The sequence below is a fragment of the Phalangium opilio genome, unplaced genomic scaffold, assembly GCF_054372755.1.
Source record: "Phalangium opilio isolate 3A_F unplaced genomic scaffold, DU_Popi_V2 ptg000352l_1, whole genome shotgun sequence".
In the NCBI taxonomy this organism is placed as follows: Eukaryota; Metazoa; Arthropoda; class Arachnida; order Opiliones; family Phalangiidae; genus Phalangium; species Phalangium opilio.
Window position 1 is genome coordinate 8,543,367 of NW_028324228.1, and position 22,883 is coordinate 8,566,249.

At 47.0% G+C, this 22,883-nt stretch overlaps 21 non-coding genes across 21 annotated transcripts; all 21 read right to left on the reverse strand.

Moving 5' to 3' along the window:
• Nucleotides 1–408: 408 nt before the first annotated feature.
• Nucleotides 409–481, reverse strand: TRNAN-GUU (transfer RNA asparagine (anticodon GUU)). Its single transcript has one exon. It is a non-coding gene; the product is annotated as a tRNA-Asn (tRNA).
• Nucleotides 482–555: 74 nt separating this feature from the next.
• On the reverse strand, nucleotides 556–628 carry TRNAN-GUU (transfer RNA asparagine (anticodon GUU)). Its single transcript has one exon. It is a non-coding gene; the product is annotated as a tRNA-Asn (tRNA).
• A 1,246-nt stretch (nucleotides 629–1,874) lies between these two features.
• On the reverse strand, nucleotides 1,875–1,947 carry TRNAN-GUU (transfer RNA asparagine (anticodon GUU)). The gene has a single exon. It is a non-coding gene; the product is annotated as a tRNA-Asn (tRNA).
• A 74-nt stretch (nucleotides 1,948–2,021) lies between these two features.
• TRNAN-GUU (transfer RNA asparagine (anticodon GUU)) lies at nucleotides 2,022–2,094 on the reverse strand. The gene has a single exon. It is a non-coding gene; the product is annotated as a tRNA-Asn (tRNA).
• A 1,541-nt stretch (nucleotides 2,095–3,635) lies between these two features.
• On the reverse strand, nucleotides 3,636–3,708 carry TRNAS-GCU (transfer RNA serine (anticodon GCU)). The gene has a single exon. It is a non-coding gene; the product is annotated as a tRNA-Ser (tRNA).
• Nucleotides 3,709–6,275: 2,567 nt separating this feature from the next.
• On the reverse strand, nucleotides 6,276–6,348 carry TRNAS-GCU (transfer RNA serine (anticodon GCU)). Its single transcript has one exon. It is a non-coding gene; the product is annotated as a tRNA-Ser (tRNA).
• Nucleotides 6,349–6,715: 367 nt separating this feature from the next.
• TRNAN-GUU (transfer RNA asparagine (anticodon GUU)) lies at nucleotides 6,716–6,788 on the reverse strand. Its single transcript has one exon. It is a non-coding gene; the product is annotated as a tRNA-Asn (tRNA).
• A 1,248-nt stretch (nucleotides 6,789–8,036) lies between these two features.
• Nucleotides 8,037–8,109, reverse strand: TRNAS-GCU (transfer RNA serine (anticodon GCU)). The gene has a single exon. It is a non-coding gene; the product is annotated as a tRNA-Ser (tRNA).
• Nucleotides 8,110–8,476: 367 nt separating this feature from the next.
• On the reverse strand, nucleotides 8,477–8,549 carry TRNAN-GUU (transfer RNA asparagine (anticodon GUU)). The gene has a single exon. It is a non-coding gene; the product is annotated as a tRNA-Asn (tRNA).
• A 1,395-nt stretch (nucleotides 8,550–9,944) lies between these two features.
• On the reverse strand, nucleotides 9,945–10,017 carry TRNAS-GCU (transfer RNA serine (anticodon GCU)). The gene has a single exon. It is a non-coding gene; the product is annotated as a tRNA-Ser (tRNA).
• A 367-nt stretch (nucleotides 10,018–10,384) lies between these two features.
• TRNAN-GUU (transfer RNA asparagine (anticodon GUU)) lies at nucleotides 10,385–10,457 on the reverse strand. The gene has a single exon. It is a non-coding gene; the product is annotated as a tRNA-Asn (tRNA).
• Nucleotides 10,458–12,584: 2,127 nt separating this feature from the next.
• Nucleotides 12,585–12,657, reverse strand: TRNAN-GUU (transfer RNA asparagine (anticodon GUU)). Its single transcript has one exon. It is a non-coding gene; the product is annotated as a tRNA-Asn (tRNA).
• A 514-nt stretch (nucleotides 12,658–13,171) lies between these two features.
• On the reverse strand, nucleotides 13,172–13,244 carry TRNAN-GUU (transfer RNA asparagine (anticodon GUU)). The gene has a single exon. It is a non-coding gene; the product is annotated as a tRNA-Asn (tRNA).
• A 1,101-nt stretch (nucleotides 13,245–14,345) lies between these two features.
• On the reverse strand, nucleotides 14,346–14,418 carry TRNAN-GUU (transfer RNA asparagine (anticodon GUU)). The gene has a single exon. It is a non-coding gene; the product is annotated as a tRNA-Asn (tRNA).
• A 1,101-nt stretch (nucleotides 14,419–15,519) lies between these two features.
• Nucleotides 15,520–15,592, reverse strand: TRNAN-GUU (transfer RNA asparagine (anticodon GUU)). Its single transcript has one exon. It is a non-coding gene; the product is annotated as a tRNA-Asn (tRNA).
• A 514-nt stretch (nucleotides 15,593–16,106) lies between these two features.
• On the reverse strand, nucleotides 16,107–16,179 carry TRNAN-GUU (transfer RNA asparagine (anticodon GUU)). The gene has a single exon. It is a non-coding gene; the product is annotated as a tRNA-Asn (tRNA).
• Nucleotides 16,180–17,574: 1,395 nt separating this feature from the next.
• Nucleotides 17,575–17,647, reverse strand: TRNAN-GUU (transfer RNA asparagine (anticodon GUU)). Its single transcript has one exon. It is a non-coding gene; the product is annotated as a tRNA-Asn (tRNA).
• A 514-nt stretch (nucleotides 17,648–18,161) lies between these two features.
• On the reverse strand, nucleotides 18,162–18,234 carry TRNAN-GUU (transfer RNA asparagine (anticodon GUU)). The gene has a single exon. It is a non-coding gene; the product is annotated as a tRNA-Asn (tRNA).
• Nucleotides 18,235–18,746: 512 nt separating this feature from the next.
• Nucleotides 18,747–18,819, reverse strand: TRNAN-GUU (transfer RNA asparagine (anticodon GUU)). The gene has a single exon. It is a non-coding gene; the product is annotated as a tRNA-Asn (tRNA).
• Nucleotides 18,820–21,387: 2,568 nt separating this feature from the next.
• TRNAN-GUU (transfer RNA asparagine (anticodon GUU)) lies at nucleotides 21,388–21,460 on the reverse strand. Its single transcript has one exon. It is a non-coding gene; the product is annotated as a tRNA-Asn (tRNA).
• A 660-nt stretch (nucleotides 21,461–22,120) lies between these two features.
• Nucleotides 22,121–22,193, reverse strand: TRNAN-GUU (transfer RNA asparagine (anticodon GUU)). Its single transcript has one exon. It is a non-coding gene; the product is annotated as a tRNA-Asn (tRNA).
• Between the last annotated feature and the right edge of the window lie 690 nt (nucleotides 22,194–22,883).

Genomic DNA, 22,883 nt, shown 5'->3' on the forward strand with positions numbered 1-22,883 from the left:
TCGGTTAACAGCCGAACGCGCTAACCATTGCGCCACGGAAGCCCAAAAATTAAATGTTCGTCAGTTATTTTTAAAAAACTCTGAATTTTACGTTACATCTAAGACCTCACAACACCGCTCCCGGATGGGCTCGAACCACCAACCTTTCGGTTAACAGCCGACGGCGTTAACCATTGCGCAACGGAAGCCCAAAGATTAAATGTTCGTCAGGTATTGTGGAAAAGTTTGACTTTTTACGTCACATCTGAGACCTCACAACACCGCTCACGGATGGGCTCGAACCACCAACCTTTCGGTTAACAGCCGAACGCGCTAACCATTGCGCCACGGAAGCCCAAAAATTAAATGGTCGTCGGGTATTGTGGAAACACTTTGGCTTTTTACGTTACATGTGAGAGCTCACAACACCGCTCCCGGGTGGGCTCGAACCACCAACCTTTCGGTTAACAGCCGAACGCGCTAACCATTGCGCCACGGAAGCCCAAAAATTAAATGGTCGTCGGGTATTGTGGAAACACTTTGGCTTTTTACGTTACATGTGAGAGCTCACAACACCGCTCCCGGGTGGGCTCGAACCACCAACCTTTCGGTTAACAGCCGAACGCGCTAACCATTGCGCCACGGAAGCCCAAAAATTAAATGGTCGTCGGGTATTGTGGAAACACTTTGGCTTTTTACGTTACATGTGAGAGCTCACAACACCGCTCCCGGGTGGGCTCGAACCACCATCCTTTCGGTTAACAGCTGAACGCTCTAACCATTGCGCCACGGAAGCCCAAAAATTAAATGTTCGTCAGTTATTTTTAAAAAACTCTGAATTTTACGTTACATCTAAGACCTCACAACACCGCTCCCGGATGGGCTCGAACCACCAACCTTTCGGTTAACAGCCGAACGCGCTAACCATTGCGCCACGGAAGCCCAAAAATTAAATGTTCGTCAGTTATTTTTAAAAAACTCTGAATTTTACGTTACATCTACGACCTCACAACATCGCTCCCGGATGGGCTCGAACCACCAACCTTTCGGTTAACAGCCGACGGCGTTAACCATTGTGCAACGGAAGCCCAAAGATTAAATGTTCGTCTGGTATTGTGGAAAAGCTTTGACTTTTTACGTCACATCCGAGACTTCACAACACCGCTCCCGGATGGGCTCGAACCACAAACCTTTTGAATAACAGCTGAACGCTCTAACCATTGCGCCACGGAAGCCCAAAAATTGAATGTTTGTCAGTTATTTTTAAAAAACTCTGAATTTTACGTTACATCTAAGACCTCACAACACCGCTCCCGGATGGGCTCGAACCACCAACCTTTCGGTTAACAGCCGACGGCGTTAACCATTGCGCAACGGAAGCCCAAAAGATTAAATGTTCGTCAGGTATTGTGGAAAAACTTTGGCTTTTTACGTTACATGTGAGAGCTCACAACACCGCTCCCGGGTGGGCTCGAACCACCATCCTTTCGGTTAACAGCTGAACGCTCTAACCATTGCGCCACGGAAGCCCAAAAATTAAATGTTCGTCAGTTATTTTTAAAAAACTCTGAATTTTACGTTACATCTAAGACCTCACAACACCGCTCCCGGATGGGCTCGAACCACCAACCTTTCGGTTAACAGCCGACGGCGTTAACCATTGCGCAACGGAAGCCCAAAGATTAAATGTTCGTCAGGTATTGTGGAAAAATTTGACTTTTTACGTCACATCTGAGACCTCACAACACCGCTCACGGATGGGCTCGAACCACCAACCTTTCGGTTAACAGCCGAACGCGCTAACCATTGCGCCACGGAAGCCCAAAAATTAAATGGTCGTCGGGTATTGTGGAAACACTTTGGCTTTTTACGTTACATGTGAGAGCTCACAACACCGCTCCCGGGTGGGCTCGAACCACCAACCTTTCGGTTAACAGCCGAACGCGCTAACCATTGCGCCACGGAAGCCCAAAAATTAAATGGTCGTCGGGTATTGTGGAAACACTTTGGCTTTTTACGTTACATGTGAGAGCTCACAACACCGCTCCCGGGTGGGCTCGAACCACCAACCTTTCGGTTAACAGCCGAACGCGCTAACCATTGCGCCACGGAAGCCCAAAAATTAAATGGTCGTCGGGTATTGTGGAAACACTTTGGCTTTTTACGTTACATGTGAGAGCTCACAACACCGCTCCCGGGTGGGCTCGAACCACCAACCTTTCGGTTAACAGCCGAACGCGCTAACCATTGCGCCACAGAAGCCCAAAGATTAAATGTTCGTCAGGTATTTTTAAAAAACTCTGAATTTTACGTTACATCTAAGACCTCACAACACCGCTCCCGGATGGGCTCGAACCACCAACCTTTCGGTTAACAGCCGACGGCGTTAACCATTGCGCAACGGAAGCCCAAAAGATTAAATGTTCGTCAGGTATTGTGGAAAAACTTTGGCTTTTTACGTTACATGTGAGAGCTCACAACACCGCTCCCGGGTGGGCTCGAACCACCATCCTTTCGGTTAACAGCTGAACGCTCTAACCATTGCGCCACGGAAGCCCAAAAATTAAATGTTCGTCAGTTATTTTTAAAAAACTCTGAATTTTACGTTACATCTAAGACCTCACAACACCGCTCCCGGATGGGCTCGAACCACCAACCTTTCGGTTAACAGCCGACGGCGTTAACCATTGCGCAACGGAAGCCCAAAGATTAAATGTTCGTCAGGTATTGTGGAAAAATTTGACTTTTTACGTCACATCTGAGACCTCACAACACCGCTCACGGATGGGCTCGAACCACCAACCATTCGGTTAACAGCCGAACGCGCTAACCATTGCGCCACGGAAGCCCAAAAATTAAATGGTCGTCGGGTATTGTGGAAACACTTTGGCTTTTTACGTTACATGTGAGAGCTCACAACACCGCTCCCGGGTGGGCTCAAACCACCAACCTTTCGGTTAACAGCCGAACGCGCTAACCATTGCGCCACAGAAGCCCAAAGATTAAATGTTCGTCAGGTATTTTTAAAAAACTCTGAATTTTACGTTACATCTAAGACCTCACAACACCGCTCCCGGATGGGCTCGAACCACCAACCTTTCGGTTAACAGCCGAACGCGCTAACCATTGCGCCACAGAAGCCCAAAGATTAAATGTTCGTCAGGTATTGTGGAAAAACTTTGTATTTTTACGTTACCTGTGAGATTTCACAACTCCGCTCCCGGGTGGGCTCGAACCACCAACCTATTAGTTAACAGCCGAACGCGCTAACCATTGAGCCACGGAAGCCCAAAAATTAAATGGTCGTCAGGTATTGTGGAAAAACTTTGGCTTTTTACGTTACATTTGAGACTTCACAACACTGCTCCCGGGTGGGCTCGAACCACCAACCTTAAGCTTAACATCCGAACACGCTAACCATGGAGCCAAGGAAGCTCAGAAATGAAATGTTCGTCAGGTATTGTGGAAAAACTTTGTATTTTTACGTTACCTGTGAGATTTCACAACTCCGCTCCCGGGTGGGCTCGAACCACCAACCTATTAGTTAACAGCCGAACGCGCTAACCATTGAGCCACGGAAGCCCAAAAATTAAATGGTCGTCAGGTATTGTGGAAAAACTTTGGCTTTTTACGTCACATCTGAGACTTCACAACACCGCTCCCGGATGGGCTCGAACCACCAACCTTTCGGTTAGCAGCCGAACGCGCTAACCATTGCGCCACGGAAGCCCAAAAATTAAATGTTCGTCAGTTATTTTTAAAAAACTCTGAATTTTACGTTACATCTAAGACCTCACAACACCGCTCCCGGATGGGCTCGAACCACCAACCTTTCGGTTAACAGCCGACGGCGTTAACCATTGCGCAACGGAAGCCCAAAGATTAAATGTTCGTCAGGTATTGTGGAAAAACTTTGGATTTTTACGTTACATGTGAGATTTCACAACACCGCTCCCGGGTGGGCTCGAACCACCAACCTTTCGGTTAACAGCCGAACGCGCTAACCATTGCACCAGGGAAGCTCAAAAATTAAATGGTCGTCAGGTATTGTGGAAAAACTTTGGCATTTGACATTACGTTTGAGATCTCACAACACCGCTCCCGGGTGGGCTCGAACCACCAACCTTTCGGTTAACAGCCGAACGCGCTAACTATTGCGCCACGGAAGCCCAAAAATTAAACGGTCGTCAGGTATTGTGGAAAAACTTTGGCTTTTTACGTTACATTTGAGACTTCACAACACGGCAGCCGGGTGGGCTCGAACCACCAACCTTTTGGTTAACATCCGAACGCGCTAACCTTCGAGCCAAGGAAGCTCAGAAATGAAATGGTCGTCAGGTATTGTGGAAAAACTCTGACTTTTTACGTCACATCAGAGACTTCAAAACACCGCTCCCGGATGGACTCGAACCACAAACCTTTTGAATAAGAGCTGAACGCGCTAACCATTGCGCCACGGAAGCCCAAAAATTAAATGTTCGTCAGATATTTTTAAAAAACTCTGAATTTTACGTTACATCTAAGACCTCACAACACCGCTCCCGGATGGGCTCGAACCACCAACCTTTCGGTTAACAGCCGACGGCGTTAACCATTGCGCAACGGAAGCCCAAAGATTAAATGTTCGTCAGGTATTGTGGAAAAACTTTGGATTTTTACGTTACCTGTGAGATTTCACAACTCCGCTCCCGGGTGGGCTCGAACCACCAACCTATTAGTTAACAGCCGAACGCGCTAACCATTGAGCCACGGAAGCCCAAAAATTAAATGGTCGTCAGGTATTGTGGAAAAACTTTGGCTTTTTACGTTACATTTGAGACTTCATAACACTGCTCCCGGGTGGGCTCGAACCACCAACCTTAAGCTTAACATCCGAACACGCTAACCATGGAGCCAAGGAAGCTCAGAAATGAAATGGTCGTCAGGTATTGTGGAAAAACTTTGATTTTACGTCACATCTGAGACCTCACAACACCGCTCACGGATGGGCTCGAACCACCAACCTTTCGGTTAACAGCCGAACGCGCTAACCATTGCGCCACGGAAGCCCAAAAATTAAATGTTCGTCAGTTATTTTTAAAAAACTCTGAATTTTACGTTACATCTAAGACCTCACAACACCGCTCCCAGATTGGCTCGAACCACCAACCTTTCGGTTAACAGCCGACGGCGTTAACCATTGCGCAACGGAAGCCCAAAGATTAAATGTTCGTCAGGTATTGTGGAAAAACTTTGGATTTTTACGTTACATGTGAAAATTCACAACACCGCTCCCGGGTGGGCTCGAACCACCAACCTTTCGTTTAACAGCCGAACGCGCTAACCATTGCGCCACGGAAGCTCAAAAATTAAATGGTCGTCAGGTATTGTGGAAAAACTTTGGCATTTGACATTACGTTTGAGATCTCACAACACCGCTCCCGGGTGGGCTCGAACCACCAACCTTACGGTTAACAGCCGAACGCGCTAACCATTGCGCCACGGAAGCTCAAAAATTAAACGGTCGTCAGGTATTGTGGAAAAACTTTGGCTTTTTACGTTACATTTGAGACTTCACAACACGGCAGCCGGGTGGGCTCGAACCACCAACCTTTTGGTTAACATCCGAACGCGCTAACCTTCGAGCCAAGGAAGCTCAGAAATGAAATGGTCGTCAGGTATTGTGGAAAAACTCTGACTTTTTACGTCACATCAGAGACTTCAAAACACCGCTCCCGGATGGGCTCGAACCACAAACCTTTTGAATAACAGCTGAACGCGCTAACCATTGCGCCACGGAAGCCCAAAAATTAAATGTTCGTCAGATATTTTTAAAAAACTCTGAATTTTACGTTACATCTAAGACCTCACAACACCGCTCCCGGATGGGCTCGAACCACCAACCTTTCGGTTAACAGCCGACGGCGTTAACCATTGCGCAACGGAAGCCCAAAGATTAAATGTTCGTCAGGTATTGTGGAAAAACTTTGTATTTTTACGTTACCTGTGAGATTTCACAACTCCGCTCCCGGGTGGGCTCGAACCACCAACCTATTAGTTAACAGCCGAACGCGCTAACCATTGAGCCACGGAAGCCCAAAAATTAAATGGTCGTCAGGTATTGTGGAAAAACTTTGGCTTTTTACGTTACATTTGAGACTTCACAACACTGCTCCCGGGTGGGCTCGAACCACCAACCTTAAGCTTAACATCCGAACACGCTAACCATGGAGCCAAGGAAGCTCAGAAATGAAATGGTCGTCAGGTATTGTGGAAAAACTTTGACTTTTTACGTCACATCTGAGACTTCACAACACCGCTCCCGGATGGGCTCGAACCACCAACCTTTCGGTTAGCAGCCGAACGCGCTAACCATTGCGCCACGGAAGCCCAAAAATTAAATGTTCGTCAGTTATTTTTAAAAAACTCTGAATTTTACGTTACATCTAAGACCTCACAACACCGCTCCCGGATGGGCTCGAACCACCAACCTTTCGGTTAACAGCCGACGGCGTTAACCATTGCGCAACGGAAGCCCAAAGATTAAATGTTCGTCAGGTATTGTGGAAAAACTTTGGATTTTTACGTTACATGTGAGATTTCACAACACCGCTCCCGGGTGGGCTCGAACCACCAACCTTTCGGTTAACAGCCGAACGCGCTAACCATTGCGCCAGGGAAGCTCAAAAATTAAATGGTCGTCAGGTATTGTGGAAAAACTTTGGCATTTGACATTACGTTTGAGATCTCACAACACCGCTCCCGGGTGGGCTCGAACCACCAACCTTTCGGTTAACAGCCGAACGCGCTAACCATTGCGCCACGGAAGCCCAAAAATTAAATGTTCGTCAGTTATTTTTAAAAAACTCTGAATTTTACGTTACATCTAAGACCTCACAACACCGCTCCCAGATGGGCTCGAACCACCAACCTTTCGGTTAACAGCCGACGGCGTTAACCATTGCGCAACGGAAGCCCAAAGATTAAATGTTCGTCAGGTATTGTGGAAAAACTTTGGATTTTTACGTTACATGTGAAAATTCACAACACCGCTCCCGGGTGGGCTCGAACCACCAACCTTTCGTTTAACAGCCGAACGCGCTAACCATTGCGCCACGGAAGCTCAAAAATTAAATGGTCGTCAGGTATTGTGGAAAAACTTTGGCATTTGACATTACGTTTGAGATCTCACAACACCGCTCCCGGGTGGGCTCGAACCACCAACCTTACGGTTAACAGCCGAACGCGCTAACCATTGCGCCACGGAAGCTCAAAAATTAAACGGTCGTCAGGTATTGTGGAAAAACTTTGGCTTTTTACGTTACATTTGAGACTTCACAACACGGCAGCCGGGTGGGCTCGAACCACCAACCTTTTGGTTAACATCCGAACGCGCTAACCTTCGAGCCAAGGAAGCTCAGAAATGAAATGGTCGTCAGGTATTGTGGAAAAACTCTGACTTTTTACGTCACATCAGAGACTTCAAAACACCGCTCCCGGATGGGCTCGAACCACAAACCTTTTGAATAACAGCTGAACGCGCTAACCATTGCGCCACGGAAGCCCAAAAATTAAATGTTCGTCAGATATTTTTAAAAAACTCTGAATTTTACGTTACATCTAAGACCTCACAACACCGCTCCCGGATGGGCTCGAACCACCAACCTTTCGGTTAACAGCCGACGGCGTTAACCATTGCGCAACGGAAGCCCAAAGATTAAATGTTCGTCAGGTATTGTGGAAAAACTTTGTATTTTTACGTTACATGTGAGATTTCACAACTCCGCTCCCGGGATGGCTCGAACCACCAACCTATTAGTTAACAGCCGAACGCGCTAACCATTGAGCCGCGGAAGCCCAAAAATTAAATGGTCGTCAGGTATTGTGGAAAAACTTTGGCTTTTTACGTTACATTTGAGACTTCACAACACTGCTCCCGGGTGGGCTCGAACCACCAACCTTAAGCTTAACATCCGAACACGCTAACCATGGAGCCAAGGAAGCTCAGAAATGAAATGGTCGTCAGGTATTGTGGAAAAACTTTGACTTTTTACGTCACATCTGAGACTTCACAACACCGCTCCCGGATGGGCTCGAACCACCAACCTTTCGGTTAGCAGCCGAACGCGCTAACCATTGCGCCACGGAAGCCCAAAAATTAAATGTTCGTCAGTTATTTTTAAAAAACTCTGAATTTTACGTTACATCTAAGACCTCACAACACCGCTCCCGGATGGGCTCGAACCACCAACCTTTCGGTTAACAGCCGACGGCGTTAACCATTGCGCAACGGAAGCCCAAAGATTAAATGTTCGTCAGGTATTGTGGAAAAACTTTGGATTTTTACGTTACATGTGAGATTTCACAACACCGCTCCCGGGTGGGCTCGAACCACCAACCTTTCGGTTAACAGCCGAACGCGCTAACCATTGCGCCAGGGAAGCTCAAAAATTAAATGGTCGTCAGGTATTGTGGAAAAACTTTGGCATTTGACATTACGTTTGAGATCTCACAACACCGCTCCCGGGTGGGCTCGAACCACCAACCTTTCGGTTAACAGCCGAACGCGCTAACCATTGCGCCACGGAAGCTCAAAAATTAAACGGTCGTCAGGTATTGTGGAAAAACTTTGGCTTTTTACGTTACATTTGAGACTTCACAACACGGCAGCCGGGTGGGCTCGAACCACCAACCTTTTGGTTAACATACGAACGCGCTAACCTTCGAGCCAAGGAAGCTCAGAAATGAAATGGTCGTCAGGTATTGTGGAAAAACTCTGACTTTTTACGTCACATCAGAGACTTCAAAACACCGCTCCCGGATGGGCTCGAACCACAAACCTTTTGAATAACAGCTGAACGCGCTAACCATTGCGCCACGGAAGCCCAAAAATTAAATGTTCGTCAGATATTTTTAAAAAACTCTGAATTTTACGTTACATCTAAGACCTCACAACACCGCTCCCGGATGGGCTCGAACCACCAACCTTTCGGTTAACAGCCGACGGCGTTAACCATTGCGCAACGGAAGCCCAAAGATTAAATGTTCGTCAGGTATTGTGGAAAAACTTTGTATTTTTACGTTACCTGTGAGATTTCACAACTCCGCTCCCGGGTGGGCTCGAACCACCAACCTATTAGTTAACAGCCGAACGCGCTAACCATTGAGCCACGGAAGCCCAAAAATTAAATGGTCGTCAGGTATTGTGGAAAAACTTTGGCTTTTTACGTTACATTTGAGACTTCACAACACTGCTCCCGGGTGGGCTCGAACCACCAACCTTAAGCTTAACATCCGAACACGCTAACCATGGAGCCAAGGAAGCTCAGAAATGAAATGGTCGTCAGGTATTGTGGAAAAACTTTGACTTTTTACGTCACATCTGAGACTTCACAACACCGCTCCCGAATGGGCTCGAACCACCAACCTTTCGGTTAACAGCCGAACGCGCTAACCATTGCGCCACGGAAGCCCAAAAATTAAATGTTCGTCAGTTATTTTTAAAAAACTCTGAATTTTACGTTACATCTAAGACCTCACAACACCGCTCCCGGATGGGCTCGAACCACCAATCTTTCGGTTAACAGCCGACGGCGTTAACCATTGCGCAACGGAAGCCCAAAGATTAAATGTTCGTCAGGTATTGTGGAAAAACTTTGGATTTTTACGTTACATGTGAGATTTCACAACTCCGCTCCCGGGATGGCTCGAACCACCAACCTATTAGTTAACAGCCGAACGCGCTAACCATTGAGCCGCGGAAGCCCAAAAATTAAATGGTCGTCAGGTATTGTGTAAAAACTTTGGCTTTTTACGTTACATTTGAGACTTCACAACACTGCTCCCGGGTGGGCTCGAACCACCAACCTTAAGCTTAACATCCGAACACGCTAACCATGGAGCCAAGGAAGCTCAGAAATGAAATGGTCGTCAGGTATTGTGGAAAAACTTTGACTTTTTACGTCACATCTGAGACTTCACAACACCGCTCCCGGATGGGCTCGAACCACCAACCTTTCGGTTAGCAGCCGAACGCGCTAACCATTGCGCCACGGAAGCCCAAAAATTAAATGTTCGTCAGTTATTTTTAAAAAACTCTGAATTTTACGTTACATCTAAGACCTCACAACACCGCTCCCGGATGGGCTCGAACCACCAACCTTTCGGTTAACAGCCGACGGCGTTAACCATTGCGCAACGGAAGCCCAAAGATTAAATGTTCGTCAGGTATTGTGGAAAAACTTTGGATTTTTACGTTACATGTGAGATTTCACAACACCGCTCCCGGGTGGGCTCGAACCACCAACCTTTCGGTTAACAGCCGAACGCGCTAACCATTGCGCCAGGGAAGCTCAAAAATTAAATGGTCGTCAGGTATTGTGGAAAAACTTTGGCATTTGACATTACGTTTGAGATCTCACAACACCGCTCCCGGGTGGGCTCGAACCACCAACCTTTCGGTTAACAGCCGAACGCGCTAACCATTGCGCCACGGAAGCCCAAAAATTAAACGGTCGTCAGGTATTGTGGAAAAACTTTGGCTTTTTACGTTACATTTGAGACTTCACAACACGGCAGCCGGGTGGGCTCGAACCACCAACCTTTTGGTTAACATCCGAACGCGCTAACCTTCGAGCCAAGGAAGCTCAGAAATGAAATGGTCGTCAGGTATTGTGGAAAAACTCTGACTTTTTACGTCACATCAGAGACTTCAAAACACCGCTCCCGGATGGGCTCGAACCACAAACCTTTTGAATAAGAGCTGAACGCGCTAACCATTGCGCCACGGAAGCCCAAAAATTAAATGTTCGTCAGATATTTTTAAAAAACTCTGAATTTTACGTTACATCTAAGACCTCACAACACCGCTCCCGGATGGGCCCGAACCACCAACCTTTCGGTTAACAGCCGACGGCGTTAACCATTGCGCAACGGAAGCCCAAAGATTAAATGTTCGTCAGGTATTGTGGAAAAACTTTGGATTTTTACGTTACCTGTGAGATTTCACAACTCCGCTCCCGGGTGGGCTCGAACCACCAACCTATTAGTTAACAGCCGAACGCGCTAACCATTGAGCCACGGAAGCCCAAAAATTAAATGGTCGTCAGGTATTGTGGAAAAACTTTGGCTTTTTACGTTACATTTGAGACTTCACAACACTGCTCCCGGGTGGGCTCGAACCACCAACCTTAAGCTTAACATCCGAACACGCTAACCATGGAGCCAAGGAAGCTCAGAAATGAAATGGTCGTCAGGTATTGTGGAAAAACTTTGATTTTACGTCACATCTGAGACCTCACAACACCGCTCACGGATGGGCTCGAACCACCAACCTTTCGGTTAACAGCCGAACGCGCTAACCATTGCGCCACGGAAGCCCAAAAATTAAATGTTCGTCAGTTATTTTTAAAAAAACTCTGAATTTTACGTTACATCTAAGACCTCACAACACCGCTCCCAGATGGGCTCGAACCACCAACCTTTCGGTTAACAGCCGACGGCGTTAACCATTGCGCAACGGAAGCCCAAAGATTAAATGTTCGTCAGGTATTGTGGAAAAACTTTGGATTTTTACGTTACATGTGAAAATTCACAACACCGCTCCCGGGTGGGCTCGAACCACCAACCTTTCGTTTAACACCCGAACGCGCTAACCATTGCGCCACGGAAGCTCAAAAATTAAATGGTCGTCAGGTATTGTGGAAAAACTTTGGCATTTGACATTACGTTTGAGATCTCACAACACCGCTCCCGGGTGGGCTCGAACCACCAACCTTTCTGTTAACAGCCGAACGCGCTAACCATTGCGCCACGGAAGCTCAAAAATTAAACGGTCGTCAGCTATTGTGGAAAAACTTTGGCTTTTTACGTTACATTTGAGACTTCACAACACGGCAGCCGGGTGGGCTCGAACCACCAACCTTTTGGTTAACATCCGAACGCGCTAACCTTCGAGCCAAGGAAGCTCAGAAATGAAATGGTCGTCAGGTATTGTGGAAAAACTCTGACTTTTTACGTCACATCAGAGACTTCAAAACACCGCTCCCGGATGGGCTCGAACCACAAACCTTTTGAATAACAGCTGAACGCGCTAACCATTGCGCCACGGAAGCCCAAAAATTAAATGTTCGTCAGATATTTTTAAAAAACTCTGAATTTTACGTTACATCTAAGACCTCACAACACCGCTCCCGGATGGGCTCGAACCACCAACCTTTCGGTTAACAGCCGAACACGCTAACCATGGAGCCAAGGAAGCTCAGAAATGAAATGGTCGTCAGGTATTGTGGAAAAACTTTGACTTTTTACATCACATCTGAGACTTCACAACACCGCTCCCGGATGGGCTCGAACCACCAACCTTTCGGTTAACAGCCGAACGCGCTAACCATTGCGCCACGGAAGCCCAAAAATTAAATGTTCGTCAGTTATTTTTAAAAAACTCTGAATTTTACGTTACATCTAAGACCTCACAACACCGCTCCCGGATGGGCTCGAACCACCAATCTTTCGGTTAACAGCCGACGGCGTTAACCATTGCGCAACGGAAGCCCAAAGATTAAATGTTCGTCAGGTATTGTGGAAAAACTTTGGATTTTTACGTTACATGTGAGATTTCACAACACCGCTCCCGGGTGGGCTCGAACCACCAACCTTTCGGTTAACAGCCGAACGCGCTAACCATTGCGCCACGGAAGCTCAAAAATTAAACGGTCGTCAGGTATTGTGGAAAAACTTTGGCCTTGTACGTTACATTTGAGACTTCACAACACTGCTCCCGGGTGGGCTCGAACCACCAACCTTAAGCTTAACATCCGAACACGCTAACCATGGAGCCAAGGAAGCTCAGAAATGAAATGGTCGTCAGGTATTGTGGAAAAACTTTGACTTTTTACGTCACATCTGAGACTTCACAACACCGCTCCCGGATGGGCTCGAACCACCAACCTTTCGGTTAACAGCCGAACGCGCTAACCATTGCGCCACGGAAGCCCAAAAATTAAATGTTCGTCAGTTATTTTTAAAAAACTCTGAATTTTACGTTACATCTAAGACCTCACAACACCGCTCCCGGATGGGCTCGAACCACTAACCTTTCGGTTAACAGCCGACGGCGTTAACCATTGCGCAACGGAAGCCCAAAGATTAAATGTTCGTCAGGTATTGTGGAAAAACTTTGGATTTTTACGTTACATGTGAGATTTCACAACACCGCTCCCGGGTGGGCTCGAACCACCAACCTTTCGGTTAACAGCCGAACGCGCTAACCATTGCGCCACGGAAGCTCAAAAATTAAACGGTCGTCAGGTATTGTGGAAAAACTTTGGCTTTTTACGTTACATTTGAGACTTCACAACACTGCTCCCGGGTGGGCTCGAACCACCAACCTTAAGCTTAACATCCGAACACGCTAACCATGGAGCCAAGGAAGCTCAGAAATGAAATGGTCGTCAGGTATTGTGGAAAAACTTTGACTTTTTACGTCACATCTGAGACTTCACAACACCGCTCCCGGATGGGCTCGAACCACCAACCTTTCGGTTAACAGCCGAACGCGCTAACCATTGCGCCACGGAAGCCCAAAAATTAAATGTTCGTCAGTTATTTTTAAAAAACTCTGAATTTTACGTTACATCTAAGACCTCACAACACCGCTCCCGGATGGGCTCGAACCACCAACCTTTCGGTTAACAGCCGACGGCGTTAACCATTGCGCAACAAAAGCCCAAAGATTAAATGTTCGTCAGGTATTGTGGAAAAACTTTGGATTTTTACGTTACATGTGAGATTTCACAACTCCGCTCCCGGGTGGGCTCGAACCACCAACCTATTAGTTAACAGCCGAACGCGCTAACCATTGAGCCGCGGAAGCCCAAAAATTAAATGGTCGTCAGGTATTGTGGAAAAACTTTGGCTTTTTACGTTACATTTGAGACTTCACAACACTAGTCCCGGGTGGGCTCGAACCACCAACCTTAAGCTTAACATCCGAACACGCTAACCATGGAGCCAAGGAAGCTCAGAAATGAAATGGTCGTCAGGTATTGTGGAAAAACTTTGACATTTTACGTCACATCTGAGACTTCACAACACCGCTCCCGGATGGGCTCGAACCACCAACCTTTCGGTTAACAGCCGAACGCGCTAACCATTGCGCCACGGAAGCCCAAAAATTAAATGTTCGTCAGTTATTTTTAAAAAACTCTGAATTTTACGTTACATCTAAGACCTCACAACACCGCTCCCGGATGGGCTCGAACCACCAATCTTTCGGTTAACAGCCGACGGCGTTAACCATTGCGCAACGGAAGCCCAAAGATTAAATGTTCGTCAGGTATTGTGGAAAAACTTTGGATTTTTACGTTACATGTGAGATTTCACAACACCGCTCCCGGGTGGGCTCGAACCACCAACCTTTCGGTTAACAGCCGAACGCGCTAACCATTGCGCCACGGAAGCTCAAAAATTAAACGGTCGTCAGGTATTGTGGAAAAACTTTGGCTTTTTACGTTACATTTGAGACTTCACAACACTGCTCCCGGGTGGGCTCGAACCACCAACCTTAAGCTTAACATCCGAACACGCTAACCATGGAGCCAAGGAAGCTCAGAAATGAAATGGTCGTCAGGTATTGTGGAAAAACTTTGACTTTTTACGTCACATCTGAGACTTCACAACACCGCTCCCGGATGGGCTCGAACCACCAACCTTTCGGTTAACAGCCGAACGCGCTAACCATTGCGCCACGGAAGCCCAAAAATTAAATGTTCGTCAGTTATTTTTAAAAAACTCTGAATTTTACGTTACATCTAAGACCTCACAACACCGCTCCCGGATGGGCTCGAACCACCAACCTTTCGGTTAACAGCCGACGGCGTTAACCATTGCGCAACAAAAGCCCAAAGATTAAATGTTCGTCAGGTATTGTGGAAAAACTTTGGATTTTTACGTTACATGTGAGATTTCACAACTCCGCTCCCGGGTGGGCTCGAACCACCAACCTATTAGTTAACAGCCGAACGCGCTAACCATTGAGCCGCGGAAGCCCAAAAATTAAATGGTCGTCAGGTATTGTGGAAAAACTTTGGCTTTTTACGTTACATTTGAGACTTCACAACACTGCTCCCGGGTGGGCTCGAACCACCAACCTTAAGCTTAACATCCGAACACGCTAACCATGGAGCCAAGGAAGCTCAGAAATGAAATGGTCGTCAGGTATTGTGGAAAAACTTTGACATTTTACGTCACATCTGAGACTTCACAACACCGCTCCCGGATGGGCTCGAACCACCAACCTTTCGGTTAACAGCCGAACGCGCTAACCATTGCGCCACGGAAGCCCAAAAATTAAATGTTCGTCAGTTATTTTTAAAAAACTCTGAATTTTACGTTACATCTAAGACCTCACAACACCGCTCCCGGATGGGCTCGAACCACCAATCTTTCGGTTAACAGCCGACGGCGTTAACCATTGCGCAACGGAAGCCCAAAGATTAAATGTTCGTCAGGTATTGTGGAAAAACTTTGGATTTTTACGTTACATGTGAGATTTCACAACACCGCTCCCGGGTGGGCTCGAACCACCAACCTTTCGGTTAACAGCCGAACGCGCTAACCATTGCGCCACGGAAGCTCAAAAAGTAAACGGTCGTCAGGTATTGTGGAAAAACTTTGGCTTTTTACGTTACATTTGAGACTTCACAACACTGCTCCCGGGTGGGCTCGAACCACCAACCTTAAGCTTAACATCCGAACACGCTAACCATGGAGCTAAGGAAGCTCAGAAATGAAATGGTCGTCAGGTATTGTGGAAAAACTTTGACTTTTTACGTCACATCTGAGACTTCACAACACCGCTCCCGGATGGGCTCGAACCACCAACCTTTCGGTTAACAGCCGAACGCGCTAAGCATTGCGCCACGGAAGCCCAAAAATTAAATGTTCGTCAGTTATTTTTAAAAAACTCTGAATTTTACGTTACATCTAAGACCTCACAACACCGCTCCCGGATGGGCTCGAACCACCAACCTTTCGGTTAACAGCCGACGGCGTTAACCATTGCGCAACGGAAGCCCAAAGATTAAATGTTCGTCAGGTATTGTGGAAAAACTTTGGATTTTTACGTTACATGTGAGATTTCACAACACCGCTCCCGGGTGGGCTCGAACCACCAACCTTTCGGTTAACAGCCGAACGCGCTAACCATTGCGCCACGGAAGCTCAAAAATTAAATGGTCGTCAGGTATTGTGCAAAAACTTTGGCATTTGACATTACGTTTGAGATCTCACAACACCGCTCCCGGGTGGGCTCGAACCACCAACCTTTCTGTTAACAGCCGAACGCGCTAACCATTGCGCCACGGAAGCTCAAAAATTAAACGGTCGTCAGGTATTGTGGAAAAACTTTGGCTTTTTACGTTACATTTGAGACTTCACAACACGGCAGCCGGGTGGGCTCGAACCACCAACCTTTTGGTTAACATCCGAACGCGCTAACCTTCGAGCCAAGGAAGCTCAGAAATGAAATGGTCGTCAGGTATTGTGGAAAAACTCTGACTTTTTACGTCACATCAGAGACTTCAAAACACCGCTCCCGGATGGGCTCGAACCACAAACCTTTTGAATAACAGCTGAACGCGCTAACCATTGCGCCACGGAAGCCCAAAAATTAAATGTTCGTCAGATATTTTTAAAAAACTCTGAATTTTACGTTACATCTAAGACCTCACAACACCGCTCCCGGATGGGCTCGAACCACCAACCTTTCGGTTAACAGCCGACGGCGTTAACCATTGCGCAACGGAAGCCCAAAGATTAAATGTTCGTCAGGTATTGTGGAAAAACTTTGGATTTTTACGTTACCTATGAGATTTCACAACTCCGCTCCCGGGTGGGCTCGAACCACCAACCTATTAGTTAACAGCCGAACGCGCTAACCATTGAGCCACGGAAGCCCAAAAATTAAATGGTCGTCAGGTATTGTGGAAAAACTTTGGCTTTTTACGTTACATTTGAGACTTCACAACACTGCTCCCGGGTGGGCTCGAACCACCAACCTTAAGCTTAACATCCGAACACGCTAACCATGGAGCCAAGGAAGCTCAGAAATGAAATGGTCGTCAGGTATTGTGGAAAAACTTTGGCTTTTTACGTTACATTTGAGACTTCACAACACTGCTCCCGGGTGGGCTCGAACCACCAACCTTAAGCTTAACATCCGAACACGCTAACCATGGAGCCAAGGAAGCTCAGAAATGAAATGGTCGTCAGGTATTGTGGAAAAACTTTGACTTTTTACATCACATCTGAGACTTCACAACACCGCTCCCGGATGGGCTCGAACCACCAACCTTTCGGTTAACAGCCGAACGCGCTAACCATTGCGCCACGGAAGCCCAAAAATTAAATGTTCGTCAGTTATTTTTAAAAAACTCTGAATTTTACGTTACATCTAAGACCTCACAACACCGCTCCCGGATGGGCTCGAACCACCAATCTTTCGGTTAACAGCCGACGGCGTTAACCATTGCGCAACGGAAGCCCAAAGATTAAATGTTCGTCAGGTATTGTGGAAAAACTTTGGATTTTTACGTTACATGTGAGATTTCACAACACCGCTCCCGGGTGGGCTCGAACCACCAACCTTTCGGTTAACAGCCGAACGCGCTAACCATTGCGCCACGGAAGCTCAAAAATTAAACGGTCGTCAGGTATTGTGGAAAAACTTTGGCTTTTTACGTTACATTTGAGACTTGACAACACTGCTCCCGGGTGGGCTCGAACCACCAACCTTAAGCTTAACATCCGAACACGCTAACCATGGAGCCAAGGAAGCTCAGAAATGAAATGGTCGTCAGGTATTGTGGAAAAACTTTGACTTTTTACGTCACATCTGAGACTTCACAACACCGCTCCCGGATGGGCTCGAACCACCAACCTTTCGGTTAACAGCCGAACGCGCTAACCATTGCGCCACGGAAGCCCAAAAATTAAATGTTCATCAGTTATTTTTAAAAAACTCTGAATTTTACGTTACATCTAAGACCTCACAACACCGCTCCCGGATGGGCTCGAACCACCAACCTTTCGGTTAACAGCCGACGGCGTTAACCATTGCGCAACGGAAGCCCAAAGATTAAATGTTCGTCAGGTATTGTGGAAAAACTTTGGATTTTTACGTTACATGTGAGATTTCACAACACCGCTCCCGGGTGGGCTCGAACCACCAACCTTTCGGTTAACAGCCGAACGCGCTAACCATTGCGCCACGGAAGCTCAAAAATTAAACAGTCGTCAGGTATTGTGGAAAAACTTTGGCTTTTTACGTTACATTTGAGACTTCACAACACTGCTCCCGGGTGGGCTCGAACCACCAACCTTAAGCTTAACATCCGAACACGCTAACCATGGAGCCAAGGAAGCTCAGAAATGAAATGGTCGTCAGGTATTGTGGAAAAACTTTGACTTTTTACGTCACATCTGAGACTTCACAACACCGCTCCCGGATGGGCTCGAACCACCAACCTTTCGGTTAACAGCCGAACGCGCTAACCATTGCGCCACGGAAGCCCAAAAATTAAATGTTCGTCAGTTATTTTTAAAAAACTCTGAATTTTACGTTACATCTAACCTCACAACACCGCTCCCGGATGGGCTCGAACCACCAACCTTTCGGTTAACAGCCGACGGCGTTAACCATTGCGCAACGGAAGCCCAAAGATTAAATGTTCGTCAGGTATTGTGGAAAAACTTTGGATTTTTACGTTACATGTGAGATTTCACAACACCGCTCCCGGGTGGGCTCGAACCACCAACCTTTCGGTTAACAGCCGAACGCGCTAACCATTGCGCCACGGAAGCTCAAAAATTAAATGGTCGTCAGGTATTGTGCAAAAACTTTGGCATTTGACATTACGTTTGAGATCTCACACCACCGCTCCCGGGTGGGCTCGAACCACCAACCTTTCTGTTAACAGCCGAACGCGCTAACCATTGCGCCACGGAAGCTCAAAAATTAAACGGTCGTCAGGTATTGTGGAAAAACTTTGGCTTTTTACGTTACATTTGAGACTTCACAACACGGCAGCCGGGTGGGCTCGAACCACCAACCTTTTGGTTAACATCCGAACGCGCTAACCTTCGAGCCAAGGAAGCTCAGAAATGAAATGGTCGTCAGGTATTGTGGAAAAACTCTGACTTTTTACGTCACATCAGAGACTTCAAAACACCGCTCCCGGATAGGCTCGAACCACAAACCTTTTGAATAACAGCTGAACGCGCTAACCATTGCGCCACGGAAGCCCAAAAATTAAATGTTCGTCAGATATTTTTAAAAAATTCTGAATTTTACGTTACATCTAAGACCTCACAACACCGCTCCCGGATGGGCTCGAACCACCAACCTTTCGGTTAACAGCCGACGGCGTTAACCATTGCGCAACGGAAGCCCAAAGATTAAATGTTCGTCAGGTATTGTGGAAAAACTTTGGATTTTTACGTTACCTGTGAGATTTCACAACTCCGCTCCCGGGTGGGCTTGAACCACCAACCTATTAGTTAACAGCCGAACGCGCTAACCATTGAGCCACGGAAGCCCAAAAATTAAATGGTCGTCAGGTATTGTGGAAAAACTTTGGCTTTTTACGTTACATTTGAGACTTCACAACACTGCTCCCGGGTGGGCTCGAACCACCAACCTTAAGCTTAACATCCGAACACGCTAACCATGGAGCCAAGGAAGCTCAGAAATGAAATGGTCGTCAGGTATTGTGGAAAAACTCTGAATTTTACGTTACATCTAAGACCTCACAACACCGCTCCCGGATGGGCTCGAACCACCAACCTTTCGGCTAACAGCCGACGGCGTTAACCATTGCGCAACGGAAGCCCAAAGATTAAATGTTCGTCAGGTATTGTGGAAAAACTTTGGATTTTTACGTTACATGTGAGATTTCACAACACCGCTCCCGGGTGGGCTCGAACCACCAACCTTTCGGTTAACAGCCGAACGCGCTAACCATCGCGCCACGGAAGCTTAAAAATTAAACGGTCGTCAGGTATTGTGGAAAAACTTTGGCTTTTTACGTTACATTTGAGACTTCACAACACGGCAGCCGGGTGGGCTCGAACCACCAACCTTTTGGTTAACATCCGAACGCGCTAACCTTCGAGCCAAGGAAGCTCAGAAATGAAATGGTCGTCAGGTATTGTGGAAAAACTCTGACTTTTTACGTCACATCAGAGACTTCAAAACACCGCTCCCGGATGGGCTCGAACCACAAACCTTTTGAATAACAGCAGAACGCTCTAACCATTGCGCCACGGAAGACCAAAAATTAAATGTTCGTCAGTTATTTTTAAAAAACTCTGAATTTTACGTTACATCTAAGACCTCACAACACCGCTCCCGGATGGGCTCGAACCACCAACCTTTCGGTTAACAGCCGACGGCGTTAACCATTGTGCAACGGAAGCCCAAAGATTAAATGTTCGTTAGGTATTGTGGAAAAACTTTGACTATTTACGTCACATCTGAGACTTCACAACACCGCTCCCGGGTGGGCTCGAAGCACCAACCTTTTGGTTAACATCCGAACGCATAAACCTTCGAGCCAAGGAAGCTCAGAAATGAAATGGTCGTCAGGTATTGTGGAAAAACTCTGACTTTTTACGTCACATCAGAGACTTCAAAACACCGCTCCCGGATGGGCTCGAACCACAAACCTTTTGAACAACAGCTGAACGCTCTAACCATTGCGCCACGGAAGCCCAAAAATTAAATGTTCGTCAGTTATTTTTAAAAAACTGTGAATTTTACGTTACATCTAAGACCTCACAACACAGCTCCCGGATGGACACGAACCACCAACCTTTCGGTTAACAGCCGACGGCGTTAACCATTGCGCAACGGAAGCCCAAAGATTAAATGTTCGTCAGGTATTGTGGAAAAACTTTGGAGTTTTACGTTACCTGTGAGATTTCACAACACCGCTCCCGGGTGGGCTCGAAGCACCAACCTTTCGGTTAACAGCCGACGGCGTTAACCATTGCGCAACGGAAGCCCAAAGATTAAATGTTCGTCAGGTATTGTGGAAAAACTTTGACTTTTTACGTCACATCTGAGACCTCACAACACCGCTCACGGATGGGCTCGAACCACTAACCTTTCGGTTAACAGCCGAACGCGCTAACCATTGCGCCACGGAAGCCCAAAAATTAAATGGTCGTCGGGTATTGTGGAAACACTTTGGCATTTTACGTTACATGTGAGAGCTCACAACACCGCTCCCGGGTGGGCTCGAACCACCAACCTTTCTGTTAACAGCCGAACGCGCTAACCATTGCGCCACAGAAGCCCAAAGATTAAATGTTCGTCAGGTATTTTTAAAAAACTCTGAGTTTTACGTTACCTGTGAGATTTCACAACACCGCTCCCGGGTGGGCTCGAACCACCAACCTTTCGGTTAACAGCCGAACGCGCTAACCATTGCGCCACGGAAGCCCAACGATTAAATGTTCGTCAGGTATTGTGGAAAAACTTTGGATTTTTACGTTACATGTGAGATTTCACAACACCGCTCTTGGGTGGGCTCGAACCACCAACCTTTCGGTTAACAGCCGACGGCGTTAACCATTGCGCAACGGAAGCCCAAAGATTAAATGTTCGTCAGGTATTGTGGAAAAACTTTGACTTTTTACGTCACATCTCAGACCACACAACACCGCTCACGGATGGGCTCGAACCACCAACCTTTCGGTTAACAGCCGAACGCGCTAACCATTGCGCCACGGAAGCCCAAAAATTAAATGGTCGTCGGGTATTGTGGAAACACTTTGGCTTTTTACGTTACATGTGAGAGCTCACAACACCGCTCCCGGGTGGGCTCGAACCACCAACCTTTCTGTTAACAGCCGAACGCGCTAACCATTGCGCCACAGAAGCCCAAAGATTAAATGTTCGTCAGGTATTTTTAAAAAACTCTGAATTTTACGTTACATCTAAGACCTCACAACACCGCTCCCGGATGGGCTCGAACCACCAACCTTTCGGTTAACAGCCGAACGCGCTAACCATTGCGCCACAGAAGCCCAAAGATTAAATGTTCGTCAGGTATTTTTAAAAAACTCTGAGTTTTACGTTACCTGTGAGATTTCACAACACCGCTCCCGGGTGGGCTCGAACCACCAACCTTTCGGTTAACAGCCGAACGCGCTAACCATTGCGCCACGGAAGCCCAACGATTAAATGTTCGTCAGGTATTGTGGAAAAACTTTGGATTTTTACGTTACATGTGAGATTTCACAACACCGCTCTTGGGTGGGCTCGAACCACCAACCTTTCGGTTAACAGCCGACGGCGTTAACCATTGCGCAACGGAAGCCCAAAGATTAAATGTTCGTCAGGTATTGTGGAAAAACTTTGACTTTTTACGTCACATCTCAGACCTCACAACACCGCTCACGGATGGGCTCGAACCACCAACCTTTCGGTTAACAGCCGAACGCGCTAACCATTGCGCCACGGAAGCCCAAAAATTAAATGGTCGTCGGGTATTGTGGAAACACTTTGGCTTTTTACGTTACATGTGAGAGCTCACAACACCGCTCCCGGGTGGGCTCGAACCACCAACCTTTCTGTTAACAGCCGAACGCGCTAACCATTGCGCCACAGAAGCCCAAAGATTAAATGTTCGTCAGGTATTTTTAAAAAACTCTGAATTTTACGTTACATCTAAGACCTCACAACACCGCTCCCGGATGGGCTCGAACCACCAACCTTTCGGTTAACAGCCGAACGCGCTAACCATTGCGCCACGGAAGCCCAAAAATTAAATGTTCGTCAGTTATTTTTAAAAAACTCTGAATTTTACGTTACATCTAAGACCTCACAACACCGCTCCCGGATGGGCTCGAACCACCAACCT